At 41.8% G+C, this 25,856-nt stretch overlaps 1 protein-coding gene across 4 annotated transcripts in view; it reads right to left on the bottom strand.

The window, feature by feature from the left end:
* The window catches only part of ST6GAL2 (ST6 beta-galactoside alpha-2,6-sialyltransferase 2), a 251,632-nt gene that overhangs the window by 176,084 nt on the left and 49,692 nt on the right, over positions 1-25,856 (bottom strand). Inside the window, exon 2 of one of the 4 annotated variants that reach the window (XM_043536342.1) lies at positions 18,253-18,365. The exons of the other annotated variants lie outside the window; for them this stretch is intronic. The gene's annotated coding sequence lies outside the window, so the exon portion shown is untranslated. The remainder of the gene's footprint in view (positions 1-18,252; positions 18,366-25,856) is intronic. 4 annotated transcript variants of the gene reach the window in all.

Genomic DNA, 25,856 nt, shown 5'->3' with positions numbered 1-25,856 from the left:
CTTGGCTATTCATGAAGGCCTCGTTTCTCCTTTAATTTGTTTGCATGTGAGTTTAGTGCTCATGAAAGCTACTGGTCAAAGTTCTCTGTGTTCCCACAAAAGAGAGGCAGTAGGGACAGCACAAGACTTCCTGCCTATGTGTGTCTACTAACAACCTACGCCGATATGAACCAGAAACTTAGTGGTGAAATTCTCTGGGCCTGAGTCTGATCTCTGTTACACCAGATCTGGACTGGTGTAACTCCACTGAATTAAACAGAGAGAGTAAAGGAGACCAGAACCATTTCCTATTACCAATTCCCTGCACTAACCCATTATCCCTTATCTATTTCCTTGTGGTTTTGCAAGTTGTGTACACAGGTCAAGATATTCTCCAACCAGGAGACTCAAAATACTGTTACTACTCTGATAATACAGGTGTCAGTGTGAGGGACACAGTTAACCATCTGCTTCAGAACTGAGTATATCACTGCCTCACGGTTTCTAGCCCCTGTATTTTCCCACTGTTAGCATACATTTATTCTAAAATGTGGGAAACACAAAAGTGCTGTTAAGCATTCTGGGTGCCCTCAGAAAGACACCTATACTTCTTGATTTTGTTTAAGCATCTTTACGTTCTCCTGTAGAGATGGTTCTAAGGGGTGGGCACGACAACGTCTATAACCTTGGTACAGATGGCATCAGTACTTCCTGTTTGGAATCTGACATTCTCTTCCACTTGTTATAGAGTAATTATTTGGTATTCTTGTCATATTTCATTGTTCTAGTTTTTTCTGGCATTCAGCTCTTTTGTAAATATTTCAGGGTTAATTGGCTTTGGTTGAAGAAGCTGGTTAGAAGCTTCTGCTATAGATTTTGTCCTTCTGCTTATGACTCTCTGAACTGATGATCCTAACAAAGCATTGTGAAGTGTGCTGCCATATTCTAACAATGCTAAGTGTGGATATAAGTATTCAAGTTGCTAAGTTAATTCACACTGTGCCTCCCACAGCCAAAGGGTGATCAGGAATCCTATATGGTTTCCTGAGATTCTTTCACATTCTGTTCCCTGGATATATTACAGATTCCACATTTGGATACCATATCTTTAATTACAGCCTTCATGCCTGGCTAGAATCCTATTCAAGTTCTTATATTGTGACCAATACTGGATACCCTGAGTTCTAGTCTTGTGCTTCTTAGGATGCAATGTAGATTATATTTAACATTTCTGACCTCATACTATGTACTATTGTAACACAATATTTTTATATACGCAGCAACTTCATCTCAATAGTCCCAGTAATGTAGTGGTACCTAGACTTTTTGTGTTAGTTTGCATCTAGAATGAGTCTTTCAACCTCTTGCAAAGCTGGGACATTTTGCATTTCTTGTCAAATTTTGTTTTGGAAATGGGTAGTACTTGAATTACATTTAGTTCAAATTCCCCTTCCTGCAGCTTCTTGCTTTCACTGTTTATAGGTACTCTTGGCAGCATGCCAGGTATAAGAAGCTCTTTATTGGGCAGTATTTCACATTTAATGCATAGTTTTGCAATTTCCTGATCATTTTCTGAAGTCTAGGTGGTACTTTGCAGAAGGGCTTCTGTAATATGGCTTCTGAAGGTTTATGGTCTGTATCTACTTTGACCTCTTTCTCTCCATCAACACATTTATAAAACCACTCACAAACAAGAACAATTGCTATCATCACTTTTCCCAGTCTTAGCATAGTTCTTTTGTATTATAGTCAGTCTTTTAGACGCATGGGCCACTAGGCAAACATACAGAAGGACAGCATTTTCTGGTAAAGGATGGATGTTTATTTTTTGGCACCAGTCACACGACATAAGTTTTACTCCAGTCACATGGCATTGGTCATTATCCACAACTGCGGTGAGTACTGTTACATGCCCTAGCCAGTTGGCCCAGGCTCCTCCAATCTCCCACCCGAGACTGTACACTTTATTAAGACATATTTTAAAATGTTTAAATTTTTCAAGTTGGGAAGCTACCTCTTAATTTAGTCCATTACAATGACTGAACTGCTGCATTTTAAAATTAAACTGATGGGGTGGGACAGAATATACCCCTGTATTCACACCCTACACACAATTTTAATAATGTTTGTACAAAGTGTGCCTTGTGAGTTATCATTTAAAAACTCATTATCTGCTGATCAGTATTGGCCTCACAAAATCTTTGTGGCAACATTGTATGTGAAGTTATAAGATTCTTATGAACATAGGGGACCATGGTGCCCTTGCTCCACCAATACGCAGGAAGGTGGGCCTGGCTCCACCAATGTTTGGGCTTATATTGTCAGAGCCATCCCATCCATAGGTCAGACCGGGGCAACTGCCCTGGGCCCCGCACTTCAGGGGGACTTGGGATTCAGGGGCGGAGTGGGGTCCAGGGCAGTCTGGAGGGTTAGCAGGGGACCTGGTGCCAGCAGCAGCAAGTGACCCGGCCACAGTCCGCCCCTCTCCACCTCTTCCCACCCTTGTTCTGCCCCCACCTCCACTCCACCCCTTTCCCTAAACCCCCACCCCTGCTTCGCCCCCATTCCACCCCTTCCCCCAAGCGCCCGCCCCCACCCCACCTCTTTCCAGCTTCTGCCCCCTTCCCCAAGTGACGCCAGGAGCTGGCGGGGTGGAGCGGAGAGGGGTGGACGGGGGCTGGGTCGCTCGTTGCTGCCGGCGCCAGGCCCCCTACTAACCCTCCAGGCCACCCTGGACCCTGCATCCCCCTGAAGCATGGGGCCCCTCCAAAGTGCAGGGCCTGGAGCAGTTGCCCCAGCCTGACCTATGGATGGGATGGCTCTGCTTGGACCCATTCTGGGCACCACCAAAAATTAAACAAACCTGATGTCCATGCCCCTGAATGGTGTTAGCAACACATGTCCCAAACCCCACAGCCCTGCCCACACAATTTGGTAAACAGGTCTGTCCTAAACGAAGGAATGTGTACTTGCCTTAATTTGCATTTAAGCAGTAAACAGAGTCATCAAGCAGGGAAGACAAAGGAAGTTCAAACAGGTGAAAAAACCAGCAGGGAATCTCCTTCCACATAGACCGGGGTGGCCAAACTTACTCACCCTCTAAGCCAGATAGCACAATCTTCAGAAGTTCGAGAGCCAGGGGCGCAACTTCCGGGACTCAGGGCTTCATCTCTGCGGTGGGGTGGGGCAGCTAGGGGCTTCTGCCCTGCGGGAAGTAGGGGTTTCAGGGCTTCAGCCTGCTGTAGCTCAGGGCTTCAGCCCTGCTCCTGCTGAAGCCCCGAGCCCTGGCAGGCACCTCCTGCAGACAGAAGCCCTGAGCTCCCCCTCCCCAGTCTGGTAGGTATAGAATGGGGGGAGGGCGCGGGGAGCTTTGCGAGCTGCACTTTAACTGTAAAAGATCTGCATGTGGCTCATGAGCCAGTTTGTCCACCCCTGACATAGACTCTGTCTCCTAGGTCTCAGCTGGAGAGGTTTTTCAAGAGGAGGAATGAAACTATGAAGAAGGAGGGACAAACACCCCACCAGACCCCTCTCTCCCTGTCCATCACATTCACTGCATCTGAAGAGACGAAGGAAGCAGCTACTGCACCCTGTGAGAGTGGTTCTCACCTAAAGAGGTTGCTCAGTAAGACTGCTGAAAGCATGTGCTAAGAAAACGTGCCTTTGAATCTAATATAGTTTAAGTTAGGCACCAGTAAGCAGTTTATCTTTATTTTTCATATAACCATTTCTGAGTTTTATGCCTCATTACTTGTACTCACTTAAAATCTCTCTTAATAAACTTGGTTTACTGTTTTTATCTAATCCAGTATGTGCAAGCTGAAGTGTCTGGGTGACTCCATTTGGGGTAACAAGTTGTGTGTATATTTTTCCCTTAAAGGAATAACGAACCTATATAAATTTGTATTGTCCAGGAGAGGGCTGGGCAGTACAGGACATACATTTCTGGGGGGAAATCTGGGACTGGGAGTGTATTGGGGTCACCCTCAAGCATAACCGAGGCTGGCAAGAGGCAAGGTGTGGCTAGCTGGCTGGCTGGCTGCAGCACACACAGACATAGCTGGGAATGACTTAATGCTGGAGGCTGTTTGTGAGCAGTCCAGACTGGAAGCTACAGCAGCAGGGCATTGTAAAGGGCACCTCAGGTTACAAGGCGGAGGTGACACAGCTACTCATTAGTCTGGATTGTACCCTGGTGTGTCTGAAGGGGAAACTTTCTTAACTTTAGTCACATAATTTTGTTTATTCGCTGCCCTCGGTAACTGTATTTATAGCCTGTCTCATTCACTGTTCTTTCCCAGTAAAAAGACTCAGCCTCCCTTTAGTCCTATAGTCTGGTCTGTTCATGCGATTCCCTCTAATACAAGTACAGGGTACCCTCAGGGCACCATATAGGCCATGCTCCAGGAAAGATTTATGCATCTACCTAACTTCAAGCATGTGAGTAGCCCCATTAACTTTAAATTAAATATGTGCATCTATCTTTGCGGGATCAGAGCCTAAATTAATAACATTTATAACCTTTTATTGCGGCAATGATTGTCACGAAAGTCACAAGTACAGAGAGCTAGACTGTGCCATTGTAAGGGATGATGTGTGGACCTACCACCCCAAGGGGAACATGGAAGGCATTCTGCCTCAGAGTCAGCTCTCCAGGGCCATATGGGTTGGGGGTGGAGGGATGGGATGAGGGGAATGTAGCAGAATTCTCAAGGGTAGTAATAATGTATGACCTGGAGCACTGCCTTTCTGACAAGCTGTTCCTGCAGGGGAGTTACTCAGTAGCAGTCCCTACCGTCCTGTGATAGTCCAGGCAGCCTTGTGCAAAGGTGCAGACGGCGCTTTAATTCCTCCACCCTCCCAAACCGCTCCCCGCTACATGGATTCTTTAGGCCTGGTCTACCCACAACTATTGCACCAGTTTAAATCAGTTTCTAAAGCAACCTTCAGACTATGCCACAATGTAGCCTGTACTGACTATATAATGCATATGCTATAATAAGAAGCTGATATTGCAACTTAATTCATAATAAATCTTCAAAAGCTCCTTTTAATATATATTAATTTTCACACTCATACCTCACATTCACTTGACAGGGCTTTAATTGACTTTAGCTGTAATTCCCGCAGTGCTGTGTACCACTTGACTGTTGTATATTTTTGAAGAGTGCATTCAATATACAGTAACAAATGGGTAGGAAGTTCTAGTTGTAAAATATACTTGGAGAGATACAAAAGACAGGTACTATGATGACTGCAAGATTTTAAATATCAGGTATCAAACAAGTGTGACCATTTTGCAGCAGGATATTTTAAAACACTCCATACCACAGTTTTAGAAGGCAGACTTCTATTCCAGATTTGGGAAGACGATTCTTTGTGTGGTAAATTGATTTGCTTATGAAATTATATCCAAACTGGTACATTTAACATCTATTACTTTTCTCTGCCTAATTGACTCAACCCACAGATTGATTCTGCTGCTGCACAATAATAAAAAAATATATATACTCTATACTAGAAACAAACATCTAAATCCAAGGAACCTTAACAAGAAACCAGGAAATGGCTTAATGCAGATTTTGGTAAATCAACCCAGCTGCTAGTCATAAGTACCAAATTATTTATATTCCCAAGTTCAATGAAAGGGGAAATAAAGCTTTCAGTCGAAGACAACTTGTAGCTCATGCAACATTAGGCATATTCAGAGTAAATTTCATTTGACACAGCTACTTCATGTTGGCACAGACCAGTGTGAAACCTGTCTGTCATATTAACAATCAAAGGAAATGCAGATATGTTCAGAGCAATTTAGGCTTGAAAGTTACTCACAGCAACAAAGCCTCTATGAGTCAGCAAGATGTTCCAGAATGAATTATTCAAAAAAGGATTTTCAGGTTAATTCTGTGAAATTAGTTTTCCTATTTTGTACAAAACAACAAGGCATAGAGTACGGTATGGTAAAAAACAAATCTTCTGTCCCTAATACACCCATCCTGGATGGAAATAACCTTCTCTCCTACGGAAAGGGCACAATGTGCAGCATGCTGGACTAAGATGTTATTATAGGTTACAAACATTTCTTCAGAATGCTATCAAGTACAACAAGATGTTTAAAATATTGATGACCCCAGGGAAATGCAGTCCAACCACTGCTATTTAAATGGCCAATAAAATGTGACCTAGTCCATCAAAAACCTCATTTATGCTACATTTAACGGACTCCAATTCATTCATGTTGCAAACAACATAAGGATTTGAGAGCAGAGACTGCATTTGACGCTGGGCCTTATAATCCTTATTTTGAAGGATTTTTACAAACAGTCCCTAATGTAGAGTGGGATTGAGGATTAAAGGTTCACAATGGTAGATGGATTAATCTGAGATATAAAATACGCATTAGGTTGCACTTGGCTGATTTTCCTCCAAAAGCAGTTGATTATTTCAGATTCTCATGTCCTTGATAAATTTTCTAGCCTTTCAAGGTGCTGGATTAGTGCCTTTGATGCAGAAAATGCATTTTTCAGGGGAAATAGCACATTACCTGACTTAAAATATGTAGAAAATGATGTATATTCTCAATTTTAAAATGTTTAATTGTTCTCACCATCACATTTCACAATAAATCCAGCACTGGAACTGACTGAGGACAAATCAGAGAGTATTAAAATGTGATCTGAACCAATAATTGGAATGAAATACAGACATAAAAAGTCTGTGGGCAATAGTCTCCCCTGTCCTTCCACAAGGAGAGAAAAGCCAAAGCCATCAGAAATTGGGGCATTGAAAAGGGAGATGTACCAGCTGCATTTCATGCTTCTGCCCTGGTGCCCTGCAGGAACTCCTCCTTCAGTGCTGTGTGGAGTGGGTCTCCACAGATTTGAGGGGCAGGAGGAGAGGCTAGAGGAGGGATATGTAACATTAACAGCCATAAACCTTCTTTTGCAACTGTACTGGTAATTTTGAGGTATCATCAGCCAATACTGACATGGGTCTTGAAGTATCATGCTGCCAGAGAAAGAAGGCAATTGGGGAGAACAACAGGCAGCCATACACAGGTACTAAGATTCTATGTTTTGGAAAGGGACCACTCAGTACAACAAAAAAATAAGCCTATTCAAAGGAGTGCAGGCTGGGAACTTTCTGCTTTGTTTTGCTGCATCACAACACACTACTATGCAGGGTGGAGGGGAGGGAGAACCTCCATTAACTAAACAGGAAGTGAGGGAGGAGTGATGCATAGCTCCATCCCATAATACCTTGGGTAATCCAGCTAACTTTATCAGGGCCACCTAACTACACTATGGATATCAGGGCATCTGCTAATTCAGGGGGCTAAAATCCCACCTCAGGGATGGACAGATGATCTGGAAACTCATGAGTTGTTATATGTGTGATAGAACAGTTGTATATGGTTTTGAGTCTGAATCATAAAATGTTTGTGTAACTGAATGAGAGGGTACATAATCACCTCTGTGCTTTCTTTCACATGGTCCTTGTATTTATTATAACCTCTCTGAGCTAACCTGCAGAGCTTCTACCCAGTCCACATTTAAATTTGCAGGTTTTGTCGACGCTGAAGGTGTAATTTCCAACTTCAGTAGACATACCCGTGCTAGTTCTGATGGAGCTCTTGCATTAAAAATAGCAGCGTAGCTGCAGTGGCACAAACGGCTGGGGGGCTATCCATCTTGCGTATGATCCTGTCTGAAACCTTAGGTACGTACTTGGATGGCAAGCTAGTCCTGCCACTCCTGTCACCGTGGCTACACTGCTACGTTCAGCATGCCAGCTCACATCGAGCTAGTGTGGGTATGTCTGCCCGTGCTAGAACTTACACCTCTAGCCCCAGTGTAGACATACCCATAGACCTACTTCTGCCATGCTGCCTACTGTGAATCTAATTGACTTTTATTAAAATAAAAATCCCTATTTCTTGTTCCCCTTCCCTTAACCTCTGTCTGTCTGTCTTCTCTTGGAATGTGATCTCCTGAGGCCAGAGTCCATCCATTCTTGAGGGGCTGGAAAGCATCAAGCATGCTTTGGGGGGGTGCTATAATAAACAGCAATAGTATCAGGGCATTTTCGGTGCCATTTGAGGATAGAACAAACATTGAAAATGCAGGAAGAGGACTGGGAAAAGAGCTTGAGGGGACTGATAAACAGCAAGTCAGAATTGCTAGCAAAGCATCCCTTCATTTGCTGTCAGAGGAAATAAAGCATCCAAAGTTTCTATCTAGCAGGAGGAGTCTAAACAGAGAGACTGCTGTAAAGGGGACTGAGGATACTCTTAGAAAGCTGGGAACTGACTCAAAGGGTTGGGTTTGGATTCAGAGAATTAAGAATTGGTCCTTTTGTAAAACTCAAATGGGAGTTGAAAATGTACACGTGGCAACCCAGGAAGATGATTATACTGGAACAAAAGTTAGGGTATTCAAAAGCAAAAGAATTACAAATATTCTAAAGTCAAACTGCAGCAGCAACTGCTTACCTGTTCTTACTTCCAAGTGTTGTACAACAAAGTCCAAATGTATTGTGCTGATTTCCTTGTGTAGCTATTTGCTTTTAATTAACGAAAGGTACAAGTTGGGCCTGATCCTCCTCTGGTGCAAACTGGCATAGCTCTGTTGGCTTCAGTGGAGCTGTGCTGATTTACCAGAGATGAAGATCTAGCCCTATATGTATGCGCCCATATGCTCAATTCCACAACTAGCAGAAATAGGTTGTGATTCAAATATTCTAACTTTAAAATCCTATTAACTTTACTTCTGCCTTTGTTATCTTTCAATTACCCAATAAAACTTTAAGATGGAGTCTGAGATTAATTCAGTAGAAATATAACACAGCAGTTAAACAGATAATAAGGAACACAGAGGGTAGCTACATATTGATTCACTAGAAAGGCCATAATCTTCCTACAGTATCTTCACAATAGCCTAGCCAGAGATGTAAATTCACAGCTGAGACTTGCCCCGGGTCTCAAATCCCTAGAAACTGCAGAGCACACAATGGAAATTTGCAAATGAAAGAGCAACAGAGAAAAGAAAAGAAATCCTTAAGTCCTTCAAAGAAGGGAATTACTTTTATCTTCAGAAGACCCCTCCCCCCACTGCCCTTCTAGGCAACAAGGAGCTTTCTCTGCAGCCTTTCAGCTCCTTTGCAAACAAAGGAGATACCAAGAAGTCTATTTTGCTAACTCTGTTAAAATGCTGGTAAGAGGGTCTTTAGTTCTGGACTCTAGTCATCTTCCATGGGTTATGGTTAGAAAGGGTTAATATCCCTGACTCCAGTGGATATTGTTACATGTTCCCCATTAAAAAAAAAATCACATACAACGTAAGTTAGAAATAAATACCAAAAATACAGCCAATTACTAAAGCACACAAATTGAGAGGTTGCAGGCTGAGGTAGACCTGACAAATGAGAATGACTCTTATTGGACATCTGTCACTAATCATTACTGCTGCACCTTGAAAGTTTTTCAATCACATGCCTAAGTTCTTGCTGTGAAAACAGTTCCTTCTGTTGAGTTCTGTTCAGCCACAGAAATGTGTCTGCCAGAAGAAGCCTGGAACAGGTGCTTACATCCCCTAGGCATGTTTGAAAAATCTCCCTATAGTTCTTTATATGATGTCACAAGTAAACTGTAGTGTAGGTTAAAATGAAAATAAGCCTGCACATCCCCTGGGATAGCTTTGAAAACCTCAACTCTCTTCCCTATTTCCTGGCACTGGTTACGTGACATGGGTCAAGGTTATGCCAAGCCCTGTCACAGGATAGGAGTCAGTAGCCACTGATTCAAGTAGCTATTGTTAGAGACCCTGGTTTTTCACAAAAGTGAAATAACACGAAATAAAATGAAAACCAGTGTACGAAAAGAAATAAAATGAAACATTCAAACCTCAGCCAGCAGCTCCTGTCCCACAGGAGTGGACCTGGCTCCCCACCCCAGGCAGTGTGACCTGGTGCTGGGGTCACAGTGCCACTCACATTTGGCCTGGTCACCCCCGCAGTCTGAACGGGGGCCAGCTGGGCCAAATTTGAGTGAGTGGCGCTAAGACCTCCCAGGCCAGGTCCTGATGCCCACAGGACAGGAGCTACTGCTATGGGGTGAATGCAGAGCAGGCTTATTCTGCAATCTGCCCCCTGCCTCAGGCCTCCCATCCTCCTGGAGGGAGGGCCTGGACACCCCGAATGGATAAAATGAAATAAAACACAATTCCCCTAAAATAAAACAGAAAATTATAAAAAATAAAAAGAATTTCACAAGGCTCTAGACACTGTTGTACCATTCTTATTGAAGGATGCAGCAGCCTTTCAGTGGGAGCAGGGTTGGACCCTCCATCTTGCATTATCAGCTCTTTCATTTGATAACTTAACAAGGCAGGGTCACTATTATTTATGTGCAGACCATATTCATTAGTCAGTTTCATTCATGATAAGGATGAATTCATTAGTTTCTGATGCTGATTCAGATTCATAACTGTTAGTTATAATTAACTGCTAACGAAGGCTATTAGTGCCTTGTTGGCACTCTTCCCTTTCCCATAAAATGCTAACAAGTTCTAGCACAGGAAAAGGGGGCTTCTCATCTTAGGGAGAAATTGACTCACATTAACAAATGAGCCTAAATGGTGCAATTAGCCTTCTAGAGCACAGGCTTCTATGAAACGAGAATGTCATCTCGCTGCCAGTAAACCTGAAGCACTAGAAAGAGCTATTTTATTTTTTCAGGGTTGTCTGTTGACAGTCTAGAGAATCCACCTTTTAAAAGTTTTTTCCTCCTACTTACCCACGAAAAGATGTGAGTAAGTAGACATTCTGGCAAGGCATCAACAATATTCTGCTCTATGTTAAACTGATTTGAAGGCAAAGTATTCCACTGAATTCAGCGGTGTAACTCCAGATTTAAGTCAGGGTAACTAAGCTCACAACTGGTCCAATACATGTGTGGTATGCTCCAAATACCCTTCAAGTTATAATAGTGTCATGGAGCCAGTGGCCTTTCAGGAAGGATCAGGGCTTAACTGGCTCAAGACAACCGTGTGGAGAATGCCTATCAAGTGAGGCAACCAGTGGCTTTACGCTCGGCCTCAGCTCACCTGAACAGAGACCCTGCAGTCTCTACACGTGTATGGTACCTAGCACAGCATAACCCAGATCCCACTGGGACTTCCAGAGACTGCTGTAAAATTAATTCATTATAAACATTCACAAATGCACCTCTAGAATATAATCACAATTCAAGGACGCTGGGCTACTGTTGCTGCTCATCTTCAGATTTCTATTTTGTTTACCCAAGATGTCTGGATATTTCAAAGTCAACGTCACTATCTTGATGATTCATTAAAAGGTTAAAATGGAAGTTATCCGCAAAGGGAAAGGAGAAGCTTTGGGGTTGAATGGTAGCACGTGTATTGCCAGTAAACACAAAGGATACTTCACTGAGGATAATGCACTCTACTGATGAAGATCAATGATGTGCATCTGAATACTATTAGCTCCATACAGACAGCTCATCATGGAAGACTGGATAGAGAGTGCAGGCTGTTAGATTTAGAGAAAGTCTATGTTCTCCATTTAGTATTTGACATGAGGTCTTTTGTTCTGTTTTCCTAGGGGACTGCATTATATGAAAGTGATGCAGACAGTAGACAGTAGTAAATTTGGCATTTAAAAAAGGCATTCCACTGTGCCGGGGAGCAGGCCATGGGCAGCCCATGCAGGAAGACTGTGCGTGTGTCCTATAGACACCAAGGAGCTCTACTCCACAGTGTCTTTCTCATCATCAGTTTGGAGGAGAGGATGGGAGGTATGAGGACGTGACAGAGACACACTAAGTTGTGGCCAAGGGATACCCACAGGTCAATCCGTTCCACAGGTGTAAACCCTGTGCTTAGGGGCAGCAGTTAATTATGAAGCCATGGACTAAAGTAACAGCACAGAGACACTCTGTGCCAACTCACAGAAGAATACGTCCCACCCCATAAACCTTCTCAGATACCCTATACAAAGCCTTGGGCACTGCACTGAGCACAAGGCTGGGGCCCATTGAAGTCAATGGAAAAGCTCACATTGATTTTAAAGGGCTTTAGATTAAGACTTATATGTCTACTGTACTTTAAAAGACAGTAGGCAAATACAACTAGATGTTATAAATGCTCTGAGCTCTTTTACACTATCTGAGCACTGACCAGTTTAGAGAGAGAGATAAGTTAACCATTGAAAATTGTTGCTAAATAATTGAAAACCAAAATACAAAGTGTGCTTCATTCCCATAATAGATTAATAGCTCACAAAAATCATTAAAAGGTGCTTTTTAATAACAGGAGTGCCATAAACAAAAATAAAATAAAAAATACTCTCATTCAAGCCAATTAATATTTTCTATTCACAGATTATTTTTGATTTTTTAATCTAGAAAAGACAAATAGCAGAATAGCTTAAAAGTGTTCATGTAGGTATTAAAGTATTAAAATAGACTGAACATATAATAAAATTACAGTAAATACATACAGGAGCTGGGGCTTTAAGAAAACCCCCAACTATCATGAGACTTGTGATAACATACAATATGTGACATACAATAAAAACATAGTCAAGTTATTCACAGCCTGGCCTCCAACCAGCCACGAACTTGATTTGTCTCTGGACTAACAAATATCTATGCAAGCATAATTCTGATTGATTCAATATGACCCATGAGGCAAGGCCATCTTCCTAAAAAACACGACCTCTAGTTCACATTCTTTTCAGCTGCTGCTTTTTTTCTATTTTAAAAATGATTAAAATCCAAATGACTGACATTCTTCCAGATTTTTATTCTTCCTGTTCTTTATTTATTATCTGCACTTTCATAATTATGAAAATGTAGCATGTTAAAAAAATTTCCAAGGCATTTCTGAAGGCCACGTCCCCCTGGGCAACGCAGTGCCAAACACTTAAGCCAAGTGCCTTGGGCTTCCCTCATATGATTGAAAACACACTTTCATTTTAAGCCCTTATTTGCAATTACCTTTGTATTGATGTTTCTCATTAGTGCTCTTCCAATTACCTTTGTATTGATGTTTCTAATTATTGCTTTTCTCCCATAAGTAATTTTGAGGGATAAGTTTGAAGAAAATCCATTCAGCCATTTCAGTTATCTAAGAATGAAAGAACAGATTTTTTCCCTAGTTCAAAAAATTTGTAGATGTTTCTCCCTGTTCCTCATTCAGTGAAAATGGATTAGATCTAAATCTTTACATACTACATTATGGGCCAGATCTTCAGTTGGGGGTCAATGATTATAGCTGGTTTGCCTGCCATCAGTGGAGCTATGCTGATTTACTCTGGGGAGGAACTAGCCCTGTGTTTGCCTCAGTGAAGAGCGGGTGCTTTGCTATGTTAGGGAAAAAAATAACTTATAAAGGAGTGCAAATAGCATGTTACATCATGTGTTCAGGATGTTATTTTTCCATAGTGATTTAAATGTGCCCCCTAAAATCCTGCCCTAGCCCTCCCTCCCCCCAAAATGACAGAGAGGAACCTTGATTTGGTACCACGGGAGGGGTAGGATTTATAGAGCCTGTCTTTAGGGAACAAACATGGTCTGTGGAGTTCTGGGTCTTTCAGTTCCTCAAGAGGATCAGAGTGTGTTATAGGGAGGACTTAATAAACCAAGGTCATTCTCCGGTACTCCATTGAAGAATAGGATGCCTGTCTGTTCTCTTCAGAATATACCCCTAGAAGTATGAAATCTTCCTCTGATGATACGACTCACTCTTTGATTGTTTCCAATGCTATTGAAAAATGTCCTATTTTGTATTGTGTTTTTTTTTCTTCCTAAGAACTGGAGGGTGATGAACTGAGTTTAACTTAATTCCACAGGGTCTCCAGCGCCTAGGTGCTTCTGAGAACAGCTGTGCAGTTACTCCGACATCCAGCAGTAAAAGGGGAATTTTGAAACACAGTGTTCACACATCATGTGAGAAATGGGGGCTGGGTGACTGTATGAACTCAAAAGCATGTTGCCAACTCTCATGATATTTGGTGTTTTTCTTAAAGCCCCAGCTCCCAGAGGCAAGTTATCAGATAAGAATCTTAGCTTTCATCTTTTTTAAAATTAGGTCTGTGTCCCTCATGCTGCCAGAGAAAAGACTAAAAACGTGAACCCAAAGGCTCAAAAACCGGAAGGCAAATTAAAAAAGGACCAAATGTCTATTTTTAAAAAAAACACCAACCTTATCATTTTTAAACCAAACTTATGATGTTTTGGGGGCCTGACTCATGCTTCTTCAGTGCTAGGGATTGGCAATATTGCATGAACTAAGACTAAAGCAGCCATGAAGCTGCAGTAGAGTCTACAGAACTGTTCTGGATATGTTGCCTGCGGGGAGAGATTTCTTTCCTTCTCAACCCCATACCCCTCCCCTCCCAATGGCAAAACCCATTTACTCAGACTGTGAGCTAAGGATTTTCTGCTTGAGTTCAGCTAGTGAGTTATATATATGTACTTGAGTGTTTATAACTGTGCATAGTCAGTCAGGGCCCTTGATCCTCTCCAAACCCTAGCAAGTCATCCCACCCCGTGAGTCCCCTTGAATTCTCTGCCTCAAGCGAAGCAGCATTTCTGCTGAGTTGCGGTGCAATGTTGGTCTGTACAAACTCAGATCAAGGTGTTAGCACCTTTTTGTTTTGTCAGGAAAATTAATGCAAGGAAATGTTGTTAATGCAACATTATAGCTATGATATCACAAGTCAAGAAATTCCCTGTAGTACTATATACGTACTTACAAGTCCCAGTCAGCTCCCCCCGCAACCCCATGCCCCAATTGTGGCACCGGGCACTACCCTAATATAAGTGATACGTTATAACAATAATTGACACTGGATTGCACCAGTGTCACTTCTTTAACATCACTGGAGTTACTCTGAAGTTATGCTGATGTAAATGAGAGGAGAATCCAGCCCTAGGTATGCACCAAGGGACAAGTAAAGGGCAACGCAAAAGCCATGAATGACATTTCCACAAATACCATTTCAGCCATAATGTTGCATTAACAGATTTTTGCATTTAATACTCATTAATCATAAGGCTGAATGTCAGTGGAATTACAACAGAGATGAAGCTGGTCCATTAATGCCATTGAAACCCACAGTGTAATTTCCTGTGCTCCATGATGGACAAGCCAGTCCTGAAAGAATGATCTGGGGTCCTTGGGCTCTTACAACATTTGCACAAAGCGTACACTAATGGCATCTTTGCATATATTTGACAGCAGGACAGTCTTCAGACTTGGATGAATCCAGTTCTGGTTAAAAAGACTATTGACTTTAATATACCTTTCAGAAATTACTGGGGCTTACATAGCGGTGTGTCAGTACGACTATAAAGAATTCCATCAGATGGGCAGTTCTTGTCATCTTGTGCATACTGCTGCGAATCAAGCAGGAGGACATTTAACAAAGCCACGATGCTAGATCCCTGAAGACTTACGCAAGGACATTTGTCACTACTGGTTTGACAGCAGCTGTGGGAAGTGTAAATCATCATTAGTGGAATTTTGTGCATATGTGATAATGGATATGTCACAAAGTTGCTGAACATATTATTGAAAAGGATTATTGCAAAGGGGATGAAGGGCTGATTCCATAACTTTTATTCTTTCCCTTATCCAAGGAAGTGAACAGGACCACTCCTGTGAGGAAGGATTATTTGTGTGGGTCAGGTTTGCGAGACTTGACTCAAAGTCTGGAAGAAGCAACAATATGCAAGTAGCTTGGAAGTTTCTTTACAGTTTGTCGTGAAATCTAAGGATATATTTCTAGACACAAGTGGTCTGATTCTGATATCCCCCCCCCTTTTTTTTTTTAAACACTACAATAATCCCATTGACTTCATAAGAGTTAATCCTGATTTACATTTGTGAGATTAGAATCCAGACCCAAGAAAGAAATAATCTCCCTCATCAGTTACAGAGAGTGTCTCCAGTTTTGCTATTTCAGAAAACATCTCTTCATTCTAATGCTACTTTTTTTGTTTTCTCTTTATGATAGTCTCCTGATTTTGGTCCTAATTCTGCCACTCTTATTTGTGTGGAGTATTGCTTATGGGACTAGTCCCAACATAACATGGGTTGGCAGAACTGGAGCCTTTATAGGGAAGTGTCTCAGAAAATGAGGTAAGCACAAGGATAGCTTCTGCAACTCTAGGAAATAATGGGCTGAGGATAATACAGATTGAGCTGATGGGAAATTTTTAGATGAAAAGGTTTTCCATAAAAAAATGCAGGTAAGATGAAATCCAGTGTTTCATGGGAACATGTTGGTTTCAACAACTTTTGCTGGGAAAATGGTTTCATTTCAATAATATTGAAATGTTTAACTTCATTTTGACTTTAAATTAATTTTAATATAAATCTTATTTATATACAATACTTATTATGTAGTATGTATAAATATTAAAAATAAAATCTGAAATGAAACCTTTTTGTAGTATCAAAACAAAATGTTTTGATGTTCTCAGATAGAAGTTTTTTGTTTTTGTTTTTTCATTCCAATTCAGAAGAATTTTTTTTTTAATGTCAAAATTTTCCATAGAATGCAATCCTGGTTCCTGACCGGATCTAAAACACAGCTATCTTACTGGCTCCTCTGCTTTGGTGAACTTGCTGCATCATGAACTGGACTCGAGTGACTGGTGGGTGTTCTGCTTGGATAATATTCCTTAGTTGATGAGGCAGCAGAAACACACATTCTAGTCAGTAATTTCTTCTGAGCTGTAGTGTTATGTATGTATTACATTTGGACAATGACAAAAGGTGAAAGAAAAATCCAGACTTGTGGAAGAAAAGAAAATGTCTCAAGAATTCTTTGTAAAAAAATATAACCTTTATTCTGCCGAGAAGATCCTGCTGCAAGAAGTCAGTCTTTGATAGATACCTGTTGCTACAAAGATTTTCTACTCCTTATGGTGTTTGGGATTACAGCTGGAATAAAGGATCATAGGTGCTTCCTTTGCTTGCACAGATTCCATCTGGAAATTGCTATTAAACCATTCCCCTGTCACTACCCTCCTGCCCCCGGTCCAGACTCTACTGATTGAAAGGATGTGCAAAGCTACAGAGTAGTCAAGAAGTATAGATGAGATTTCAGTTTTCTGGTGTAAAAACAGAACAAAAAAACATGCTGCAGACTAATTATCCAATCTCAGCTCCTGTTTCTAGCTGAAGGGGAAAACATCACAAGAGGACAATAAACAGAAACAGTACTCTGTAAGCAGCGTGGACTGAAAAATATTCACTGCAGAATTAACATTCACAAGCAAAACTACAGGCATACATCCCCAAGTTTCAAAGCCACATGTCAACATGTCATAATCAGAGACAATCCTCCCACAGGTCAGAGCAAACTAAAGGTCATCTATTTAAAATGCTAGCTCAAAAAATCTCAGTGTATAACACAGGCTATTCAACAACAACAGAGTCAAGTGCTCATTTCAAATGAGATCATTTTCAGCTCTACAAGTCCCTGACCGTGTCAAAGACAAGACCAAACTTCAGAAGGGAAAAAATTATTCAAAATCAGCTTGCTCATGGGGTTGGGGCAGGAAAAAACAGAACAAATCATCCACGGTGAAAGTAAATTGCTCCTTGGCAAGGTGGGGGAGGGTGGCTCTGTGCCCCCAGAAGGCAGGGGGCCTTGGGCAGAAGGGACGGGCTGGAGCCAGACTCCCCCAGCCAGCCCTTCAGCGCTGCCTGGCCTGCGCTGCCCGGGGCTCCAGCTGCGATTTAAAGGGCCTGGGGCTCCGGCCGCTGCTGGGAGCTCCGGGCCCTTTTAAATCACTGGGCCCTGGGCAGCTGCCCCTTCCCCCACCCTCCTCAGCGGTCTTGACAATACGGTCCTTAAAGCACTGCCACAACAGTGCTTTAACTTGGGCTGTGTACCAGCCTGTACCGGCAGCCACTTTCTTTCCGGTACGCCATACCGACTTCCTTTCACCTCTGCAAATCATACTCTTTCTATCCACGCTTTAGAGAAGGCACCTTGGGATGGGGCAGAAGTTTGGAGGGCACCAGATAAAATGTAAGAGAACTATCCATGAAGGTCAGAAAACTTGGAGGACTTTCCCTATCTCTTCTTTCCTTCCAAATAGTGATGACAAATTGGCAGACGCTGGGCAAGTTCAGGTTGAGTCCCTTGTTGCCCCCTTTCTGTAATATTCCTTTCATTACCATAAAGATTAGCATGGGATGCAGCTGTCTTAGAGCTGGGTCCCTAAGCAACATGTACCTTGATGTGCTCCAAATCCCGGGGTGCCCAAGACAGGGATTAATTGACCCAAGTTTCCTTGCATACCACGATGTATAACATTCAGCTGGGAAACATCATACTGAGGTGCAGTGCTGCAAAAGGAAGAGCAGTCATTATCAGAGAAGGAGACAAGGGGGTTCAGAAGCTAGAGGAGACAAAATGGTGATAGGAAGAGGTAAGGAAAGATTTATAAAACAGGCAAGCCCCACTCACACTGACAGTGCTCACACCCAGTCCTCTCAGCTGACAAAATCTTCCCATACTGCTAGCTACATATATCTTGACCTTTCCCTCTCCAGTCACCAAAACTCATCTGCCTCCTGACTCCTGCCCAAGATCCCATTAATTTATCTGTGGTGCTTGGTAATGTTGTAAAAGAATAAAATGAGCCCAAAGTCATTTTGTTTTTGAAAGTTTGGGTGACAAAGCACATACCTTGTGTGTGTACATAGAAATACACACAGGAATAATTACGAACAGCATGCTTAAAAACTCTGAAGCCACAATTTATGGGACCAAGAGACAACCCTATATTATGGAAATTCATTGAATTCCTTAGACCCTGAGGCTAAAATCCTGGCCCTATGGAAATCAATTAGAGTTGTGTCATTGACAGCAAGGGCATTTGGATTTCATCCTTCGCATGTTTTTCACATTTATATATAAAATAGTCAGAATCTAATCTTTCAGCTGAGTAAATCAATGAACTTCTACTTTTTTCATTCCATTTCCTGTCAAAACAATGGGCTGGATTCAGACAGAAAGTCAGAAATAAACAAATTTCTGACACTAGTTTTATTTATTTGTTCTCCCACACTCTTTCCCTCCTCTGCCCCCACCTTTTGATTAAGTACTTCACAAATTTTGAAAAGCACTTAATGAATCACTCCAAGTCTGGTTAATATTAATAGTAATGAGCTTTATTCTGTTGGAATGGGCTCATTACCATGCAGCTGTCAGCTTTGTGATGCCAAATAGGCTTCTGCTAGCAGATCCATCCATATACCAACTTGCAAGAGAGAGAATGAGGCCTGATTCTCATTTGCTTCAAGGCCTGTCCCTTTATACCACTCTGGAAAGGAGTGATGGAAAGGAGGGTGTAAATGAGAATCAGGCCCTGAAATTTTCAGATGTGCATGTGTGCATATCACTGTATGGGCCTGATCCAAAGCCCATGAAAGTCACTTGGTATCTTTTCATGGCCTTCCATGAGGTTTGGGTCATGCCCCGCATGTATGGATGGGGTTGTGATTCCTGGCTTGAGGAGACATACCCTTGTTAGCTCTGATTGAGCTAGCGTGCTAAAAATAGAGCATGTATGTGGAGATGCAAGCAGTGGGAGGGGGTAGTCACCCCAATGCGTGCCCAGTGTCTTGGACAGGTACTCACTCAGGGCAGCTAGCTCTTCCCACTGCGTGCACCACTGTGGAGATACTTTGTTTAGTGTGCTAGTATGCTGAGAGCTAGTGTGGTTGTATCTCCTTGAGCTGGGCATCAAATCCCCCATTCAGAGCAGAGACATGCCCTAGGTATGTATGCACATAGCAGGGTCAGATTTGATACACATCTCTCTTGGGACCTAAGCTAAGAGAGAAGGAAAGGGCTGAAAAGGCCTGAGCTTTAGTTGGGAGTCTTGGGACCCCGACACCAGAAAAAGATGAGCAGGCTGAAAGGCAGGGGCACTTTGAATTTTGGACTGAAGAACAGATTTCCTGGGATCTCTGGGGGTAATATTTCCTCAAGGAAGTCAGGTAGGATTTCTCATTCTAAGCCAGGCTAAATGGAAAGAGGGGCTAGACTTCTCTGAACTCCCTTAAATCAGGTCATTTTATGGCAGGCTTTGTCTTCTTGGTCATGTCTGCGTCTCTGGGGTCCTCTACTTCTTCAGGTGAGCTGCCCTGGGGTTAAAGGGCTCTGAAGCCTGTGTCCATAGGATTGCCACTGAGGCATGCCTGTGAAGCTGCCTTTACATTTCTCTTTAGCAAAAGCAGCGACCACTTACAGCATGTGAAAGAGTGTGTGCTGCTGCACGAAGCAGAACTTTCTTCATTCATTTTTGAGCCAGAAAACCAGATAAATATGGAAGATCATGGTTGAAACATGCTTAGCATTATTAGAATATTGCATGCCTGCAATGCTTTAGAGCGGGGGGGGGGGGGGGGGGGGACCTGAGCCTGAGAAGGAGCCAGAATTTACCAATGTACATTGCCAAAGAGCCACAATAATACGTCAGCAGCCCCCCATCAGCACCCACCCCCTGCTGCTCCTGGAGCCTCCCACCCACTGGCAGCCCCACTGATCAGCGCCTCCCCCTCCCTCCCCGCACCTCCCAATCAGCTGTTCCCTGGCGTGCAGGAGGCTCTGGGGAGGAGAGGGGAGGAGTGAGGGCACGGCAGGCTCAGGGGAGGGGGCGGGAAGAGGTGGAGTGGGGGCAGGGCCTGTGGCAGAGCCAGGGGTTGAGCAGTGAGCACCCCCCGGCACACTGGAAAGTTGGCACCTGTAGCTCCAGCCCCGGAGTCGGTGCCTATACAAGGAGCTGCATATTAACTTCTGAAGAGCTGCATGAGGCTCCAGAGCCACAGATTGGCCACCCCTGCTTTAGGGGTATGCTTGGGAGGGCTAGATTTTTAATCAGTAAAATGTCAGTAAACATTAATTTCACCATACACACAAACTGATGAAAAAATATTTCCATCTATAATAACTGAAATTTACAGATAGGCAAAGTAAGAAAAATGCTGCTTGAGAACTTGGAGTTTATGGAAATTTACTCTGTATATTTTGACATACGATGTTGGCAATTTGTGTTCTAACAGTCATAAAGTTTGAGGTTTTTCATATCAGCATCTGTGATCAAATAATTATTGTCGGAGCCCCTCATCATTTCCCACAACTGTGAAAAATTAAATTGATAACAATTTTAAAAGCGTAAAACCTCTCATTTTGCACAACTGAAAATGTAAATCAATACAAATGTAAACATGCTTAAAAGTAAATGTCAATATTATCTGTTGAAATTACAAAAAAAAAATTAAAAAATCAAATTCTGCCAATCCTATTTATAGCGTCACCAGCTCTGAGACTTGGAACAGAAGACATACTAGGACAAGAATGTCAGATAGTTACCTAATTGTATGTGAGAGAGAATGTTAGATTTTAAACTGAAAGTAGCTGGTAACCTGCCAAGGTAAGAGCTATTTCATCTGCACCAAGGTCAGGTGTCATAACTACCTCTGAGTGTCAGTCCCACAGGAGAAACAGAAGACATTAAACAAAACCTAGGAGGACACTAGCTCTCTGCTTCCTGATGTGCAGACAGTGCTCCTGTGTTGACAGAAGTAACACATGCCCACCCAGTGATTGCCAATCAAAATCACCAGGGGCAGCAAACAAGCTCCAGGTGGTGAATCCACCTCAGCAGGCCATGGCTGAAAGGACTGTTTTGAGAACAAAAGTGATCCGATGGTCAGAAAACCACTGAAGTTCAGACAGTTATTGACCAGTATCAAATAAGAATCAGAAGGTTTCATGTCATCAGTTTCACGTCATCATCCCTGATCTCCATCCCTAGCTCTCTTTATACATTCTATTAATTGGTTGTATTCATGTGTGGTTGTTCTGGGGTTATGTGTTTTATTTTCATTTGCAAAGAGAAAAGGACAGAATATTGGTCACTCCGCCAACATATTATACGATGAAAGAATGTGTAGCATTTGGTAAATTCCTGGGGACTCTGCTACTTTTTAAATCCCACATTTAAACAATACATAAATGCAACAGTATTCACCCAATAGATTATTTTCATTAGCATTACAGAACAAAACAGGCAAGCAATGATACATCGGATGGGGTAACTGGGAGTGGTGTAGAATTTTATGGCAATCGGAAGCAGGTTGAGTCCCCTACTGGTTAATTTCCAGACATTTGTAAAAGGAAATGTAACAGGAATTAGATGGACACACTTTTAACCTGAACTCTTGTAAGCAAGGATTTTGTTTGCAAATCAAGAATTATAAACCATTCGAGCTTGGCTCACTACAAAATGAAACCAACTCTATATCAATCCCTACAATTTCAGGGTCCAGGCACAGAGAACCTGTCACATCCTAACTTGGCAGACAGCACTTTTAGAGCTAGTCAGGAAATCATCCTTTTTTCAAGTGAAAAAGTTTGAAGAAAACTAAAATTTTTCATTTGTCAAAATTCCTTTGATTTTTGTTTTGTTTGTTGAAAAACTGATGTTTTCCCCCAGTTTTGGGCTTTGTTTTTTTAATGTAAACCTGAAATGTTTTTGACAAAACTAGCTAGTCTTTCATGAAAAATTCCGATCAATGAAGAAAAATTTTCTGAAAGAAAATAACTGACAACATTTCTGACCAGCTCAACTGGGAGTACAGCACCAATCCCATGACATAGATACCACTCTCAGATACAATGGTGATGAGCACAGTATAAGAACCTGAACAGAAGAGGACAGACACAACACATGTGACCCAGTTAATCGAACTGATTGCATTTCAGCAATGGAACTCTTCAGTGAAATTATGGCTTTTTACTAACATTCCACAAAGGATACTTTATCTTTTGCATCTTTTACACGGGAAGAAGCATGTTTCCTTTCCAGTCAACCAATTATTATGTAGACAGCTGTCAGATGACAGCTCAATGCATTACACAAGAAAATAAAGTGAATTAACACCATAGACTTGAAATAAAGGTAAATGTTGTATTTACTGAAGGGAGTTATTCCAAAGCGTCAATTGAATCATAATCTTGGCTCTTGTTCAAACTACATTTTTTCCCTTTCCAACATGGTAGATACTGTGTTGCTGTATCTAAGATAAATTGTTGTTTATATTCCTTGTAAACATTGTTTGTGTCAAAAATGTTTACTGTTTTGCTGGTAGGGAGATCAGGAACAATTTGAAATAGCCGCCTATGTAGCTCACCAGGTGCTTAGCTTGTGATGAACATTTCCTTGCATTGATACACATAGTAAGCTGGAAGTCTTTAGGGTCTGCAAAAGAAGTAGCCTTCTGAAATACCTCTCTATGTTTCCGGAGATACATTACACTATTTCTGTTCAGTGAAGAATTTTGCATGGTAAAACTGAGGGGTCAAAGCCCTACATGAAAGAGGTTATGGCTACCTGAGAAACTCTCTCCCTCCCTCATTATGGCTACCCAAGACAGCTTCATTCTGCTGGAACAACGATACTGTCAACCAACAAGGAGGCAGCTTATGACCGCTTGAGAGAAAATCTTCACAGGAACTTGATCAAGAGAATGAACTCACTGTCACAAGAAGTCAAAACAGCTATAACTTTGCCACATTCAGAGCCATAGGTAATCCTGACCCTTCCGCCCAGGTTTTCACACAATAGCACCCTCATTCTCACAGAGTTGTTCATTTAAAACCTAAACCTGAGGTCAGCTTCTTGGTGTTATGGAAGGAATAAAAAGAGCATTGTCATGTTTTAAGTAACGGAAGGTGCTCAAATGCTATGGTGTCGAGAGCCATTACAACTACCTTGACAGATAGAAAGCTTTTATAAAATTTCACAAGAATGACAATTTAGTCTGAGGTCAGACTAAAAATTCACACCTTTTCTGCAGGACAACTTTTTGCCTTTTTTTAGCAGCAGAATCATTCTCATGGCAATGCAGAGAAATTTGAGAATGGAAACAGCAGCCGTCACCTGTGAAATTCACCTTCCTCATTATGTGGAAAAGACTTAAACGTTTGAGGGGAAAATGATGCTCTCTGTTATCATTGCTAAAAATACGATGTCTCACCAGCAGTGGGAATGGTTTGCAAATGGCAGTGTATAGATTTTGGAGCAGAGTCTCAGCAGATGAAAATGGTCATGACTCCATTAAGTTCAACGGTGCTAAGACAATGTATACCAGCTGAGGCTCTGCCCTTTTGAGCCAAACTAAGCTCCCCTAGTTATATTTATACAAATACCAGCAGTCTGATTTATTGTTGAAAGCGCTTTGTTGTGGGGCAGGAGGTTAGTGACACATAACACAATGGGAAGTTACACAACATTTTAGATTTCAGAAATGTTAATATCTTCTGCATATTTTCATCACCTAAAAGGAATTGGAGTGATAAATAATATTTAACGTTACAAATTCACTGCAAAGCATAATAGCTGGAAAATAACTTATGGTAGCTCTTTCAGAATTCACCATTTTATTTCATTTTTATTGAGGATTGTCTCCCTGCAGCTGTGGTATGAGCCATTTGTCATTTGTTATCCTGCTATCCAGGCTCTAGAAATGTATTTCATCACAGAGCTGTCCAGCTAAATGGATGGTGTTTCTATGTGCTGAATTTATGGCTCAATTACAATCAATCTTATACTATCAGCTCCCAGTGCATGTATACAATTAATACAAACAAAATGGAGACCCATCACTTCTGTGTCATGCTGCTAAAAAGTGAACAAAGTTAAGTCAATTCCCTCTTTATAAGGAATGGGACTGAGCATATGATTTTAGAGTGCAATGCTATTTTCACCTGAGCTGATGTAATACAGAAGGGTACCATTTTCTCTAGCAAATGAGTAATTTATTCCAGTTTTGTAGGTTTATGGCTGTCATCCCTATAAAAGCTTGCACACAGCAAAGATTTAGAAGTGTAGTTATTGGGAGGTTGGTATTTTTCTTCCCAGAGCAAGCTCATGAACCTCATTTGGGGTAAGGTTATTGGAAGCCCGCAGAGATGTGCTTGTCATAACGGTACAATTAAATGACCAGAATATTGTAGCATCCAGCAGACCAGCACACGCCTTGCCTGTTCTGTGAGAACGTCTAAGTCAGGGAAAATGGGGGCACCTTTGGGGTGACGAGTGGGACATATCAGATCCAGGTTTTATTGATAGGGGCCTGAGGATACAACTATAACTTAAACATCATAAAACAAATATTTTGCAATTATTTACTTTTCCACAGAGACTATGCCTCAAAATGGGCCAGTGAGTTTGTTGAGCTTCCTTGGTATAAAACAAATTACCTCCTCCTTGATGGGAATGATGTGTTAAAAATGAACAGAACCTAATTCTGCAATGTGATGTGTTGCATCCAGGCTTGTATCATGCACATTATAACTCTGCGCATTAGATCCAATTATATTTTACAAGCTGTTCCGCGAAGGTTAGGATTAAAGAACCTTGACAAAGTATTCAACCTGAAGACTGCAATTAACCATGCAGAGTCCAGACCAATCACACTGCTGTTTAAAAACAAAACAAAAAAAAACAGATTTGTCATGGAGAGAATTTATGGCTATAAATTAATCCTGGCAACATATTTAGCTGCTTAGAAGAAATTTCAGTATGTTCCTGCAGAATTATAATAATACCCTCTTATGGAACCTTTATGTATTTTCAGTCTCTGGTCCTGCAAATATCTGAGATGCATAGCAAAGCTTTTCCCCCTCCCCCTTAGAGTAATGATGAGTCAGTATAGCTTGGCAATATTCCACATTATTTGATAATAGATGTCACCTTGCTACTTCACCAAAAGCTCATCTGCAAATGTGTTTGCTCCTGAACTGTAGTGCTCACATCAGTTTTA

This window comes from Chelonia mydas, chromosome 1 (assembly GCF_015237465.2).
Source record: "Chelonia mydas isolate rCheMyd1 chromosome 1, rCheMyd1.pri.v2, whole genome shotgun sequence".
NCBI classification, from domain to species: Eukaryota; Metazoa; Chordata; order Testudines; family Cheloniidae; genus Chelonia; species Chelonia mydas.
The sequence above is the reverse complement of the archived record's forward strand: the minus strand, read 5'-3'. Positions and strand labels throughout refer to the sequence as shown.